The sequence below is a fragment of the Ranitomeya imitator genome, chromosome 4 (genome assembly GCF_032444005.1).
Source record: "Ranitomeya imitator isolate aRanImi1 chromosome 4, aRanImi1.pri, whole genome shotgun sequence".
NCBI classification, from domain to species: domain Eukaryota; kingdom Metazoa; phylum Chordata; class Amphibia; order Anura; family Dendrobatidae; genus Ranitomeya; species Ranitomeya imitator.
This window is the reverse complement of record NC_091285.1, coordinates 223,743,768-223,759,555: the sequence shown is the minus strand read 5'-3', so window position 1 is coordinate 223,759,555 and position 15,788 is coordinate 223,743,768.

Below are 15,788 nucleotides of genomic sequence, written 5' to 3'. Positions count from 1 at the left end.
GCTGCATAAAATAATTTTCAATATTTTATTACTGTCATATTTTGAGAAAATATATGAAAAAAAATGTAAAAACAGAAGCTTCACCAGACAATGATATATCTCATCTATAAATATTCACTTTGAAACTACTAAGACCCACTTTCTGTGTAGATAAAGAAAATAGAATAAATAAAAGTATGTTAATTATAAAGCGACCTTCTCTTAACTTAAAATATGCTAATTCAGTGTAGAATAAAATATTGCAAAAGAAAATCTTCAATCCTAACAAATTTTTAAAAGAAAGTATGTTAAATAATTTAGCATATTTAAAGGATGGAATACAGATGGAAATTAAAAATTAATTACTATTTCTGAGTCTTTAAAAGCATCAAAGTATCATTAAAATGAATTTGGTAATAAGAGGAAGCACAAACTCAAAGAAGTATGAAACTATGTTGATCTAACAATGACAGCTAAACATGCATGGATATAAATAATGTTTTAAAATAGAATTTTTTTTTAATGGATTTGCATATTTTAACCCCTTTCAGACATCGGGCCTAATAATATGCCGATGTCCGACAACCTCCCGCGATCCTCAAGTGGCTGTTAACTTTTTATATGCCACTGTCAAACTCTGACAGCGGCATTTAACACGCGCCTCGGGCAAGTGTGCTGAAAATCCATTCATCGGTGACCCCGTCGCATAATCGTGGGTCACCGAAGGTTTGCCATGACAACCAGAGGTCTCCTGCTGACTTCTATGGTTGTCACTGTCGGATTGCTATGAGCACTGCCCGGTAGTCAGCTGTCGCACCAAGTGAATAATTCTGCTACATCATACAGGCGACCTGATCATCGCCTGTATGTAGCAGAGCCAATTGGGTTATGGCACCTTCTAGTCTCCCATGGAGACTATTGAAGCATGCCAAAAGCAAAAATAAATAAATAAATAAAAATATTAAAAAAATACAAAAGTTCAAATCACCCCCTTTTCGCCCCATTCAAAATAAAACAATAAAAAAAATCAAACATACACATATTTGGAACCAATGAGTTCAGAATTGCCCGACCTATCAATAAAAAAGAATTAACCTGATTGCTAAGTGGCGTAGCGAGAAAAAAAGTCAAAACGCCAGAATTACATTTTTTTGGGTCGCCGCGACAATGCATTAAAATTAGTGATGAGCGAGTATACTCATTGCTCTGGTTTTCCCGCGCACGCTCGGGTGACCTCCGAGTATTTGTTAGTGTTTGGAGATTTAGTTTTCATCGCGGCAGCTGAAGTTTTCATCGCAGCAGCTACTAGCCAGCATAAGTACATGTGGATTTTGCCTGGTTGATAGGAAATTCCTACATGTATTCAAGCTGTTTGTCAGCTGTAAATCATTCAGCTGAGACGATGAAAACTAAATCTCCAAACACTTACAAATACTCGGAGGTCACCCGAGCATGCTTGGGAAAACCCAAGCAACGAGAATACTTGCTCATCACTAATTAAAATGCAATAATGGGCGATCAAAATATCATATCTGCACCACAATGGTATCATTAAAAATGTCAGATTATAATTATTATTATACATTTTTATAGCGACATTTATTCCATGGCGCTGTACATGTTTAAAAAAAATGCCCTTTATGTTTTGTCATTCACAGGGACTAAATCCTGCACAGTGGCATGCTGTGGAAATTTAGTCAATGCCCATTAGAAACTCAATTTCACCAAAGATGAGGATGACGGTAAAAAAAAAGGCTAGATTCATCAAGATCAGTTTTGGTTACACTGATCTTGATATAGGGGCATTTTGGAGTCAGATGCTCTTGATTCCTGTAGGAATCTGGAGAATCTGATGAGTGTCAGGTGCCTCCATTCTCTATGTACAAAAATCTCACTACAATAAGGTTCATAATGCCACATTCAAAATGACACAGCTCATCATGAATTAGATAGGCTGCAGCATCATGCTCCCACTGCACCCTTGTCCTGTCCCACCTCCGCCCATTTTCGTGGTGCTGGGAGAAACTGGAGTCAAGATGCCAACAGTTGCAAAATATACGTACACACTAGAATTCTGGCATAAAAGATTTGATGAATCGGGTTCATAGTTTTTATGGAAGTCATAATTTAAAATAATATTAATGATAACCTTGCCCATAAAATAGTTATAATCACCAAAAATGACGACGATACCTTTTTAAGAAGCCACAAGGGTGATTTTTTTTATTTCAACTTTTTGCATGGATAGAAAAAATATGTGTAATTTATGTACAGCAGGCCAGTGACACTGATGAATCACTGCCAGCTCTCCTATCTCTTTTTCCTTATCGACTGAGTATCTGCATTATTCTCTATTGTTCACACACAATATACTAATTTTCTTCACTGCTATATTTTAACATAATACTATCTGTACACTCTGCTCAGTGTTTTAATGCTTTCTCTCCCTATGTCTATGGCTAAGCTGTGAACTGTGATGTCTTCTCAATATCTGATTCACCAAAAATTCACTGCTTCTGCGATTATACAAGATATGATAGTCTCTACTTGATTAGCCCCATTGTAGCATAGTGTCATAGCTCAAGGCATTATTAGGAAGTCCACTCATCCTTTCCTGAGGTTATAAGAGCTTTCTATGGCTGATGCAATGTGCAAAGTTGTGTTGGCCAGTTTAGCCAGTTTAGACGATTTGTGTTAATTATAAACAAAAAATGGCCACTCAGTGCTCCATACTGTATAATGGCCACACAGTGCTCCATACTGTATAATGGCCACACATGATGCTCCATACTGTATAATGGCCACACATGATGCTTCATACTGTATAATGGCTGCATATAGTGCTCCATACTGTATAATGGCCACACATGATGCTCCATACTGTATAATGACCACACAATGCTCCATACTGTATAATGGCCACACAGTGCTCCATACTGTATAATGGCCACAAATGATGCTCCATACTGTATAATGGCCACACTATGCTCCATACTGTATAATGGCCACACAGTGCTCCATACTGTATAATGGCCACACATAGTGCTCCATACTGTATAATGGCCACACATGATGCTCAATACTGTATAATGGCCACACAGTGCTCCATACTGTATAATGGCCCCACATGATTCTTTGTACAGTATAATGGCCCCACATGATGCTGTGTACTGTATAATTGCCCCACATGATGCTGCGTACAGTATAATGGCCTAACATGATGCTCCATAGAGTATATTGGCCCCACACAATGCTGGGTACAGTATAATGGCCCCACATGATGCTGTGTACAGTATAATGACCCCACATGATACTGCGTACAGTATAATGGCCACACATGGTTACCCCCCCATCATTGCCCTCACACCCCCATCATTGCCTTCTCCATCACTACACACACACACCTACACACACAAACACACACCTTTCAACGTGCTCCCTTGCAGAAGCCGGTAGCTTCCACTCCCGCGGCACTGAAAGATGTCATCCAGCTGTGCCATGCCGCTGACTGCTCATGTCGCTGCAGCTCCAGTATGCAACTGATAAATACCTCTCCATGTCTCCTGTGCCAGTCAGTGTCAGAGTGAGGAGCAATATCTGTTCTGATCAAGCACAGCTCGTACACATGCGGCTCCACTTCGTACACTTTGTACATACACACGACTCCGCTCTATACACCTTGCACACAAGGCTCCGCTCCGTACACCTCATACACACGCGGCTCCACTCCTTACACCTCATACACATGCAGTTCTGCTCTGTAGACCTCGTACACACGTGGCTCCTCTCCATGCACCTCGTACACACACGAGACTCCGCTTCATACACCTTGCACACGCAGCTCCACACCGTACACCTTGTACACATGCGGCTCTGCTCCGAACACCTCATACACACGTGGCTCCACTCCGTACACCTCGTAGACACAAGGCTCATCTCAGTACACCTCGTACACATGCAGCTCCGCTCTGTACACCTCGTGCACATGCGGCTTCACTTCTTACACCTTGAACACACATGCTACATCCACACTGTAAACACCTCCTGACCCCACACATAAACTTACCCTCATCTAGCACCATGACAACCAGCAGAGTCCTGCATGCATACACGGAGGCCCCGATCATGTGACCCCTGACTCCTCCCCTCCTGTGACCTCATCACAGGTCCTGTGTGCACAGAGCAGCCATATATTTGGTGTGCTGCTCTGCAGGTGGACTGATGAGGCTGAGGCTGACATTACAGAGAGGGAGAACTATGGTCCCGCTCGTGACCGCGGGGCAGAATGTCAAAATTGGGACTGCCTCGCTGGATCCGGGACGGTTGGGAGGTATGTCAAAATATGATACCATCAGTTAGAGAGGAGCTAATTTACTCTAGCAGAATTGACTTGATGGGCAAATTCAGCAAATTGGTAAATATAAAAAATAATAAAATAATAATAATACTGTTTTGATCACCTGTCCTGCTAACCTAACAGCCCCCATTTGGTCCTCCACAGCCCTGCTTTTCACTTCTCTTTGTTGCACACATCTGTTTCAGCCTCTTCGCTCAAGGCCATTGTTTCAAGTTTGACTAGGCCTCAGACATAATTGCATGCCGTGCTATCACTCAGGCGATTCTAACATTGTGGTACAGCCAAGGCCTAGCACATTTTGATGTATGAGGCCTAAGCACACTGAAAGCCATAATATGGAGATAAGAGGTTAAAAGGTGAAAAGAAGAAATGTGGAGGACCAGACAGCAGGCTGCAGGGATGGCAGGAGAGGTGGGCAGTGAGGTATTATTATTGTTATTATTTTTCACATAGCTTGTTTACTATACAGTGAGGCTGTGGGACCACAGAACATAATGAATGTGCAATCCACATTTAATAACTTCACTGCCAATCAAATTTCCCTGTTAAATAAACACAATTTGGCTAATACAAACCTTGGCAGGTTTGATCAACACTACCATTAATATTTGAATACTTTGCTGACAAATGTTACTGTTTGTCTAACTAGGGGTTGGACAAAGGGCTATACTTTTGCTACAAAGAGTAAAGCAAATAGAAGAGGTCATGGAACATCAGATTATAAATATTTTATGTATATTTTTTCAGTTAAAAATAATTGCCTTATTTTTGCCCATTGGTTCTTACTTACAAGGATGGTTTCTCTTTCCTCCGCACAGCTGAACTATGCGATGTCACATTTCTTTATTTGCTTTTTCGCAATATTATTATTATTATTATTATTATTATTTATTATTATAGCGCCATTTATTCCATGGCGCTTTACATGTGAGGAGGGGTATACATAATAAAACAAGTACAATAATCTTGAAAAATACAAGTCACAACTGGTACAGGAGGAGAGAGGACCCTGCCCGCGAGGGCTCACAATCTAGAAGGGATGGGTGAGGATACAGTAGGTGAGGGTAGAGCTGGCCGTGCAGCGGTTTGGTCAATCGGTGGTTACTGCAGGTTGTAGGCTTGTCGGAAGAGGTGGGTCTTCAGGTTCTTTTTGAAGGTTTCGATGGTAGGCGAGAGTCTGATATGTTGTGGTAGAGCATTCCAGAGTAGGGGGGATGCACGAGAGAAATCTTGTATGCGATTGTGGGAAGAGGAGATAATAGGGGAGTAGAGAAGGAGATCTTGTGAGGATCGGAGGTTGCGTGCAGGAAAGTACCGGGAGACGAGGTCACAGATGTATGGAGGAGACAGGTTGTGGATGGCTTTATATGTCATGGTTAGGCTTTTGTACTGGAGTCTCTGGGTGATGGGGAGCCAGTGCAGGGATTGACAGAGGGGAGAGGCCGGGGAATAGCGGGGGGACAGGTGGATTAGTCGGGCAGCAGAGTTTAGAATAGATTGGAGGGGTGCAAGAGTGTTAGAGGGGAGGCCACAGAGCAGGAGGTTACAGTAGTCAAGGCGGGAGATGATGAGGGCATGGACTAGGGTTTTTGCAGATTCTTGGTTTAGGAATGTGCGGATCCGTGAAATATTTTTGAGTTGGAGGCGGCAGGAAGTGGAAAGGGTTTGGATATGTGGTTTAAAGGAGAGATCAGTGTCAAGGATTACCCCAAGACAGCGGGCTTGTGGGACTGGGGAGAGTGGGCAGCCGTTTACTGTAATGGATAGGTTCGTTGGGGAGATCGCGTGAGATGGGGGAAAGATGATGAATTCTGTTTTGTCCATGTTAAGTTTTAGAAATCTAGTGGAGAAGAAGGATGAAATAGCAGACAGACATTGAGGGATTCTGGTTAGTAGGGAGGTGATATCTGGTCCAGAGATGTAGATCTGTGTGTCATCAGCATAGAGATGATACTGAAAGCCGTGAGATTCTATGAGCTGTCCCAGGCCAAAGGTGTAGATGGAGAAGAGCAGGGGTCCTAGAACTGAACCTTGCGGGACTCCGACAGATAGGGGGCGAGGTGAGGAGGTGGTGTGTGAGTGGGAGACGCTGAATGTACGGTCAGTTAGGTATGATGAGATCCAGGATAGGGCCAATTCTGTGATGCCAAGGGATGAGAGGGTCTGCAGCAGCAGGGAATGGTCCACTGTGTCAAAGGCAGAGGACAGGTCCAGGAGGAGGAGGACAGAGTAGTGTCGCTTGCTCTTGGCGGTTAATAGGTCATTGGTGACCTTAGTTAGGGCAGTTTCAGTGGAGTGGTGTGACCGGAAGCCTGATTGAAAGCGGTCGAAGAAGGAGCAGGAAGATAGATGGGAGGACAGTTCAATATGGACATGTTGTTCCAGTAGTTTTGAGGCAAAGGGGAGAAGTGATATAGGGCGATAGCTAGATACAGAGGATGGGTCAAGAGAGGGCTTTTTGAGGATAGGTGTGATTGTGGCATGTTTAAAGCTTGAGGGGAAAATGCCAGTTGTTAGTGATAGGTTAAAGAGATGGGTTAGGGTTGGGATGAAGACTGTGGTGAGGTTTGGGATGAAGTGGGATGGGAGTGGGTCAAGTGCACAGGTGGTGAGATGCGATCTTGAGAGTAGAGTGGAGAGTCCGTCTTCTGTAATGGTGGAGAAGTTGGTTTTGGAGGTGGAGGGCTGGGTAGTTGGGAGGAAGGGTTCTGGGGGTTGTTTACTAAAATTGTCTCTGATGTTCTCAATTTTCTGCTTGAAAAATGAGGCGAAGTCTTCAGCTGAGATGAGTGGGGAGGGAGGAGGTGCTGGGGGACGGAGGAGAGAGTTGAAGGTGTTGAATAACTGTTTGGGGTTGTGAGACAGGGAGGATATGAGAGATGAGAAGTAGGTTTGTTTTGCTGTGGCGAGCATGGTTTTGAAAGCAGTGAGGGACTGTTTGAATGCGATGAAGTGCTCGATGGAGTGGGATCTTTTCCATCTGCGCTCAGCAGCTCTGGAAGCTCGCCTCAGTTCTTTTGTCATGCTGGTGTGCCAGGGTTGTCTGTTGATTTTGCGAGCTTTGGTATGTGTGAGAGGGGCAAGAGATTCCAAAGCTGCAGCTATTGTGGTGTTATATAGAGTGGCAGCATCATCCGCATTGTGTAGGGAGCTTATGTCTGTGAGAGGGAGGAGGGATTCAGAGAGTGAGTGAAGATCAAGGTGTTTAAGATTTCTGCGAGGGTGTGAGAGTTTGTGGGGTGGGGGTTGTAGACAAGGAGTGGAAAGGGAAGAGAATGTAAGTAGGTTGTGGTCAGAAAGAGGAAGAGGTGAGTTTGAGAGGTTAGATAGGGAGCAGAGGCGGGTGAGAATGAGGTCCAGTGTGTGACCATCTTTGTGGGTGGCTGTAGAAGACCATTGAGTGAGGCCAAAGGAGGAAGTGAGAGATAGAAGTTTAGTGGCAGCTGAGAGGGAAGTGTCAATGGGGATGTTGAAGTCGCCCATGATGATAGTGGGGATGTCAGCGGCGAGGAAGTGGAGTAGCCAGGTGGTGAAGTGGTCGAAGAAGGTGGTGGCTGGCCCTGGGGGACGGTAGATGACAGCCAGTTGGAGGTTGGAGGGGGAGTAGATGCGCACAGAGTGCACCTCAAAGGAAGGGAGGATAACAGAGGGTGGCAGTGGGATTGGGGTGAAGGAGCAGTTATCTGACAGGAGAAAACCAACTCCTCCGCCATGCTTGCTGCTGGGGCGGGGTGTGTGAGAAAGGTGGAAGCCACCGTAAGAGAGTGCCGCAGGGGAGGCTGTGTCAGAAGGGGTGAGCCAGGTTTCAGTGATGCCGAGGAAGGAGAGTTTGTTATTGATAAAGAGGTCATGGATAAATGGAAGTTTATTGCAGACAGAGCGTGCGTTCCATAGTGCTCCAGATAGGGAAATTGGGGGAGTGGGGGCTGGATGAATGGGTATGAGGTTACAGTGGTTGCGAGGACGTGTAGAGGATCGTGGCAGGGGATTAGAAATGAGTGTGGGGATGTGATGAGGAGGGCCAGGATTTGGGGATATGTCGCCAGCAATGAGGAGCAGCAGACAGAGCGTTAGAAGGTGTGAGCTGGATAGGTCATGATGTGGCCGTGTGTGCCTGGCGAGAAAGGATTGTATGTGGAGGAATAGTTCTGTGGAGGAGGTGAGATGACTGGGGAGGATGGAGGGAGAAATGACTAGTTCTTTACTGGGTGGAGGGACTACAGGAGATAGGAAGAAATAGAGTAGTATGGGGGTGAATGTGAAAAGAAACCGAAACATTATAGTGGTTTTCTATTCATTTACCTTCCAGTCAATTCCAGTCCAATTCTAGTCTAATTCATAGCAATTAAAAAACTGCAATTTAAAAATGCAATTTCTAAGATGGTCAGACACGTCTGGTCAGACTCATGGCTATGAATTTATGGGCACCTAAGGGCTCACAGCTGAGAGGGAGGATGTGGGCGTGTGTGTCTAGAGCACATGTTCACAGTTAAGCCAGGTCATAAAGAGGGGGTGGGGTAGATGGCCACTCAGGTATGCAAGCAAGAAGCAAGGGAAGTGAAGTACGAATGGATAGAAAACAATGGGTAAGCAAAGCATACCAGGTGGGAATTATATGCAGTTCACATAAACACACATTGCAGGAAAGGCAGAGTAGATGGACAGCAGCATACCAGGTGGGAATTATATGCAGTTCACATAAACACACATTGCAGGAAAGGCAGAGTAGATGGACAGCAGCATACCAGGTGGGAATTATATGCAGTTCACATAAACACACATTGCAGGAAAGGCAGAGTAGATGGACAGCAGCATACCAGGTGGGAATTATATGCAGTTCACATAAACACACATTGCAGGAAAGGCAGAGTAGATGGACAGCAGCATACCAGGTGGGAATTATATGCAGTTCACATAAACACACATTGCAGGAAAGGCAGAGTAGATGGACAGCAGCATACCAGGTGGGAATTATATGCAGTTCACATAAACACACATTGCAGGAAAGGCAGAGTAGATGGACAGCAGCATACCAGGTGGGAATTATATGCAGTTCACATAAACACACATTGCAGGAAAGGCAGAGTAGATGGACAGCAGCATACCAGGTGGGAATTATATGCAGTTCACATAAACACACATTGCAGGAAAGGCAGAGTAGATGGACAGCAGCATACCAGGTGGGAATTATATGCAGTTCACATAAACACACATTGCAGGAAAGGCAGAGTAGATGGACAGCAGCATACCTGTGGGTAGACAAAACAGCTTGACTAGAGGACACAGGTGGTGATGAGGATGATGAAAGTACAGCAGCGATGAATGCCCAAATGCCCCATGGAACTCTAGTCTAATTCATAGCAACTAAAAAACTGCAATTTAAAAATGCAATTTCCAAGATGGTCAGACACGTCTGGTCAGACTCATGGCTATGAATTTATGTGATATGCAATATGATGTGAATCTTACATGAACACGTGCCATGTTTCCGTCTCAGGAGCAAAACACTCAAGGAATTATACAATTAGCAGTGTTACTTCAAAGTCTAAATACATTTATTTTTAATTATACCCATAATGCAGTGAGCTGAGGAATGGAATGCTTCCAATTGCTCTAAAATCATTTGTGCTGCTAATTAACTGCTCAAATGGTTATTTTGGATATGTTTGCACATGCACGCATTTCAAGCAATTAAAATTGTGTTTATTCACCTGATGACAACAGAATAATGGTATTTGGATTCCCTCTTGGTTTTGTTCAGCAATTTGGTTTAATTATTTGACCTTAGATCATATTTTAATTACATATTGAACAAAATGCAACCATTTCTGTGGTGATTCTATGTACGAACATACATGTAAATCATTGGATCATTTAACCCCTCAGCACAAACTGACTTATATGTCCATCCTCAGGCTAAGTCACTTGCGGAGTGAACAGGTACATTTTTACATCATTAGGATGGAGCGGACACAGCAGTTATCTGCAACAGTAAAATACAGCTAAGTTCCCGATGCATCTCCTGCTACAAAAGCTAGTTCCGAACCCAGCAGTTTAACTCCTCAGATGCCATTATAAATAGCAACCACAGCATCTGAGAAGTTTGACAGAGAGAATAAATGTCCTGTCTGTCCATCTGTACTCCTGCTTTGCAATTATGGGGTTGCCAATAGGCAGCTAATGCAACGGGTGGATTAAAAAAGCCTATGAGATGCTGCTGGAATCAGGGCCTTTGTAAGGCTGAGCTACACGGTGGCTTTAGCCATGATGCTTGATGCCTGACCAAAGCTTGCTAGCTGTTGCTACTACATCACAATGCCATAGAAGTGAATGGAGTTGAATTGTGACCCCAAGGGCACTGCGACCGTGGCATGCAAGCTGCCAGATGTCCAACCAGGTCAGATTTTTTGCAACTTGATTGTCGCAGTATCCATGAGGTCAAAATGCAAACCTGTTCACTTGTATTGCCCTGCAATGTAAAAGTGAAACCTAGTGAACTTTGGTTACGTGATAGGTGTCAAAGCCAAAGCTGTCATGTAGCCCCAGCCTATGGCTGGAGACAGAGTAGCATTTAAAAATTTGGTCTGATGTCGATCCAGAAAACTCAGATGACTGTCATGCAAGTGTCATGCGATTTTCATGTGAGTAATATTTTTATCACCTAGCATCCAAATGACATCTCAATGATAAGCGAATGCAATCCATATGCAATTCGATTTTAACATTAGATTTTACATAGATTAATTCTCTATGTCATTTATAGATAGTTTTCAAAGGAAATATTCGTCAATACATAGATAGTTAGATAGATAGATAGATAGATAGATAGATAGATAGATAGATAGATAGATAGATAGATAGATAGATAGATAGATACTGTAGATAGATAGAACTATGTGAGTGAGAAATATAATCAGTTCTTTGCATATGTAGCTTACTTTACATGCATTTTAGTAATAAAAAATAGATTTCTGAAAAAAAAGGCATGGGATGCCCTGAAATTTTATTTACCAGCTGAGGGAAAGAGGCTGGGGGCTGATGTCTATAGACTGGGAAGGGTGTAAAACACATGGAGCTTCCAAGGCTATTAATATCAGCTCACAGCTGTATACTTAGCCATTACTGGTTATTAAAATGGGGGACCCCAAAAAATGACATAGGGTACCCCTATAATTAATTACCATCAAAGCCTAGGCAAACAGCTGCAGGCTTCTATTAATAGCCAAGGAAGGGGCCATGGAGATTGACATAATAGTATTTGGGTTGATGTCAGTTTTGTGTTAGCAGCTAAAATTAAGCCCAGGGTTTAGTAATGGAGAAGGATCTATTATACACCCCTATTACTAACCCCATAGTTATATTGTACATAAAACACCCTGAATAAAGTCCTTTATTTAAAATAAAGACACTGACATCTTTTTTTAATTACAAATAAAAAAGCACAGTTATATTCATCTTGACACCTATTCCACTGAAGCCCATGTCCCCTGTAAAATAAATTAAAATAACGAACAACCAGATTCCTTACCCCTCTGAAGTGAAGATAATCCTCCAATGCCCATGTCCCCTGTGAAAGAGTAAACAAAATAAACAACCATATTCCTTACCTGTCTGACGAGAAGATAATAATCAGTTTGTCCCTTGACGAGTCTAGCTCTGCTACATGTATTTGGCATGCTGTACGCTGGCATCTTTATATGTATCTATTCTATGTATATATATATATATATATATATATATATATATATCTACTCTATTCTGACAGGTCAGGGTGTGATTTTACTATACGGAGCTGATGAAATGTTGGGTTCTCAAGGACACAGGTAAGAAAAAAATCGAACGTCACTGACATGATCCGATCGCCGTTTGATTTTTTTTTCTCGCATCCATCTACTTCCATTGGTGATTGCGATCCGAAATTTGCAGGATACTGCTAATTTTTATCAGTCCGATCACAATCCAATCCAAGCTGCTAAAAAAAATCACAGATGAGCACTGATCATTGAATAACAAGGGTCCGAATGCAATCTGATTTTTTTATTAGATTGCATTTGTTCGATTTCATTACAAGAGCGAGCCCTAACATTGACAGTTTGAGATAATACATCTACTGCATATAACAGATTTATGCAATTAGAGGATAGCATGATCAAGTTCATTGTGGGAAATTAACTCCTTAGCGACAGAGCCAATTTGGTACTTAATGACCATGCAAAATTTACAATTCTGATCACTGTCACTTTATGTGGTTATAACTCTGGAATGCTATAACAGATCCTGCTGATTCTGAGATTGTTTTTTCGTGACATATTGTACTTCATGTTAGTGGTAAAATGTATTTGCGATGTCTTGCATTTATTTATGAAAAAAATGGAAATATGGCGAAAATGTAGAAAATTTGGCAATTTTCAAACTTTTAATTTTTATGCCATTAAAGGGAACCTGTCACCCCCAAAATCGTAGATGAGCTAAGCCTACCAGCATCAGGGGCTTATCTACAGCATTCTGGAATGCTGAAGATAAGCCCCTGATGTATCCTGAAAGATGAGAAAAAGAGGTTAGATTATACTCACCCAGTGGCGGTCCCACTGTTGTTCGGTCCAATAGGCGTCGCGGGCGGTCCGGGGCCTCCCATCTTCTTAGGATGACATACTCTTCTTGTAGCAAAATACTGCAGTGCGCAGGCACCGGGAAAGGTCAGAGAGGCCCGGCGCCTGCGCACTGCAGTACTTTGCTCTGCCCTTAAAAGGGCAGACAAAGTACGCCTGCGCCGAAGCAGCTGCATGAATACAAGAAGAGGATGTCATCGTAAAAAGATGGGAGGCCCCGACCGGACCGCGATGCCCATCGTATCGGGACCGGCCCTGGGTGAGTACAATCTAACCCCTGATGCTGGTGAGCTTAGCTCACCTTCGATTTAGAGGGTGACAGGTTCCCTTTAAATCAGAGAGCCATGTCACTCAAAATACTTAATAAATAACAATTCCCATATGTCTATTTTAATTCAGCATAATTTTGGAAACAATTTCTTTTTTTTCTTAGGAAGTTATAACAGTTAAAAGTTGACCAGCGATTTCTCATTTTTTCAACAAAACAAAAAAAAACATTTTTTTAGGGACTACCTCACATTTGAAGTGACTTTGGTTGTTAATATAACAGAAAATACCCCAAAAGTTATACGATTCTAAAAACTGTGCCACTCAAGGTGCACAAAACCACATTCAAGAAGTTTATTAAACCTTCAGGTGCTTCACAAGAACTAGCGCAATGTGGAAGGAAACAATTTTTTTCTTTTCTTTTTTCGCAGAAAATTTACTTTTGAATCAATTTTTTTTTATTTTCACAAGGGTGTCAGAAAAAAATGGAAAACTTTTTGTTTAATTTCTTCTGAGTACGCCATTACCCCATATTTGGGGAAAAGCCACTGTGTTAGGAGTCGAGTTTCCTCTGCTGCACAGGGGGAATCTCGATCCGTCTCCGCTGCGGTCTCCCATTCTCCTCCAGCCGCAGTGGAGTCTGCTCAGCAGGGACGTCGATCCCAGCGTCTCGCTCAGTCTGACTCTGTGGGAAGAGTTGCTGCTGCTTTTCCTGCTTCTGCCATTAAAGCCAGTGCTGGGCAGCGGCGAGTGGACGTTTCTGGATCGTTTCTGAGTCCTTATTTGCACACACTGAGCATGCCCAGGGCAAGATCTCCCGTTGGAGATCGAGGGTCATGTGCTCAGGCTCTGCAGCACGTTCCATTGGTCCTCTTGGCAGGTCTTGGAAGGGTAAAGTTTCTGTGGCCACTTCCTGTGCTGCAACTATTTAAACTGTGCATGACCGCACGGCCATGCGCTAGTATTGTCTCATAATGTTATATGTGTGTGTGTGTAGATGAATGTATGTCGATGGATGAAAGCTCCTAAATATCCCTCCCTAGAGTTGTTGTCTGCTCGCGGATGTTGGTAGCTATCTAGCGCCCGACTAATCATCTGCACAATACACACATTACAGCGTCCTCTTGCTGTGTCCGCCTGTACGGTGCCGTGCGCTTGCCTTGCGCTTTCCATACCCAAGCCAGAGTGGTTGGAGGCGTCCGTCAGTGCGGCATTGCTCGCACTCCCGTGCATTTATATATTTATATTTAGTTTCCTTACACACCCAGTTGCGGTGTAGTGCCAGCGAGGGTCTAATCGGACTTCAATCCCAGTTGGGGTTAAGTACGCTGACTGCTTGCTCGCGCTTTAGGTGCGGTACCGCGATCCTGTGACGCAACAGGATTGCTCCCTTCACGCTGGATGAGGTTGAACCCACGTGTATATACTTTAGTGTACCGCAATATAGTCTGTATTTACTAGCAGCAGGTTTTCACCTGCACGGTGGACCCCGGACTGCGAACGCATCTATATCACCTTTCTTGGTGTGTTCCGCCAGTCCTAACACACTGTTTCGGTGCATGGCAGTGCTCAAAAGGCATTCTAAGGGATGCTATACTGGAGTATCTGAAGAGGAATAACCTCATGACCCAGTATCAGCACGGGTTTACTAGGGACCGTTCATGTCATACTAATTTGATCAGTTTCTATGAAGAGGTAAGTTCCGGATTGGACCAAGGGAACCCAGTGGATGTAGTGTATATGGACTTTTCAAAAGCTTTTGATATGGTGCCACCCACAAGGTTGATACATAAAATGAGAATAAAGGGGATAGGGGAAAATATGTGTAAGTGGGTTGAGAGCTGGCTCAGGGATAGGAAACAAAGGGTGGTTATTAATGGAGCACACTCGGACTGGGTAGCGGTTAGCAGTGGGGTACGACAGGTGTTATGTTTGCTAATGACAGGTGTTATGAAGGCAATCCAGAAACACAGTGTGCTTAGCGATCAGAGCGCACACAGTGATCTGACAAATACCCAAAAATACAAGAACGAGCTTTGAGACGTGGAAACTCTGTAGACTGCACACCTGATCCTATCCTAAACACAACTAAAAGCGGCTGTGGATTGCGCCTAACAACTACCTAGGCAACTCGGCACAGCCTAAGAAACTAGCTAGCCTGAAGATAGAAAAATAGGCCTGACTTGCCCCAGAGAAATTCCCCAAAGGAAAAGGCAGCCCCCCACATATAATGACTGTGAGTAAGATGAAAAGACAAAACGTAGGGATGAAATAGATTCAGCAAAGTGGGGCCCGATATTCTAGGACAGAGCGAGGACAGTAAAGCGAACTTTGCAGTCTACAAAAAACCCTAAAGCAAAACCACGCAAAGGGGGCAAAAAAAACCCACCGTGCCGAACTAACGGCACGGCGGTACACCCTTTGCGTCTCAGAGCTTCCAGCAAAACAAAAGACAAGCTGGACAGAAAAAAAGCAACAAAAAAGCAAAAAGCACCTAGCTATACAGAGCAGCAGGTCACAGGAACAATCAGGAGAAGCTCAGATCCAACACTGAAACATTGACAAGGAGCAAGGAT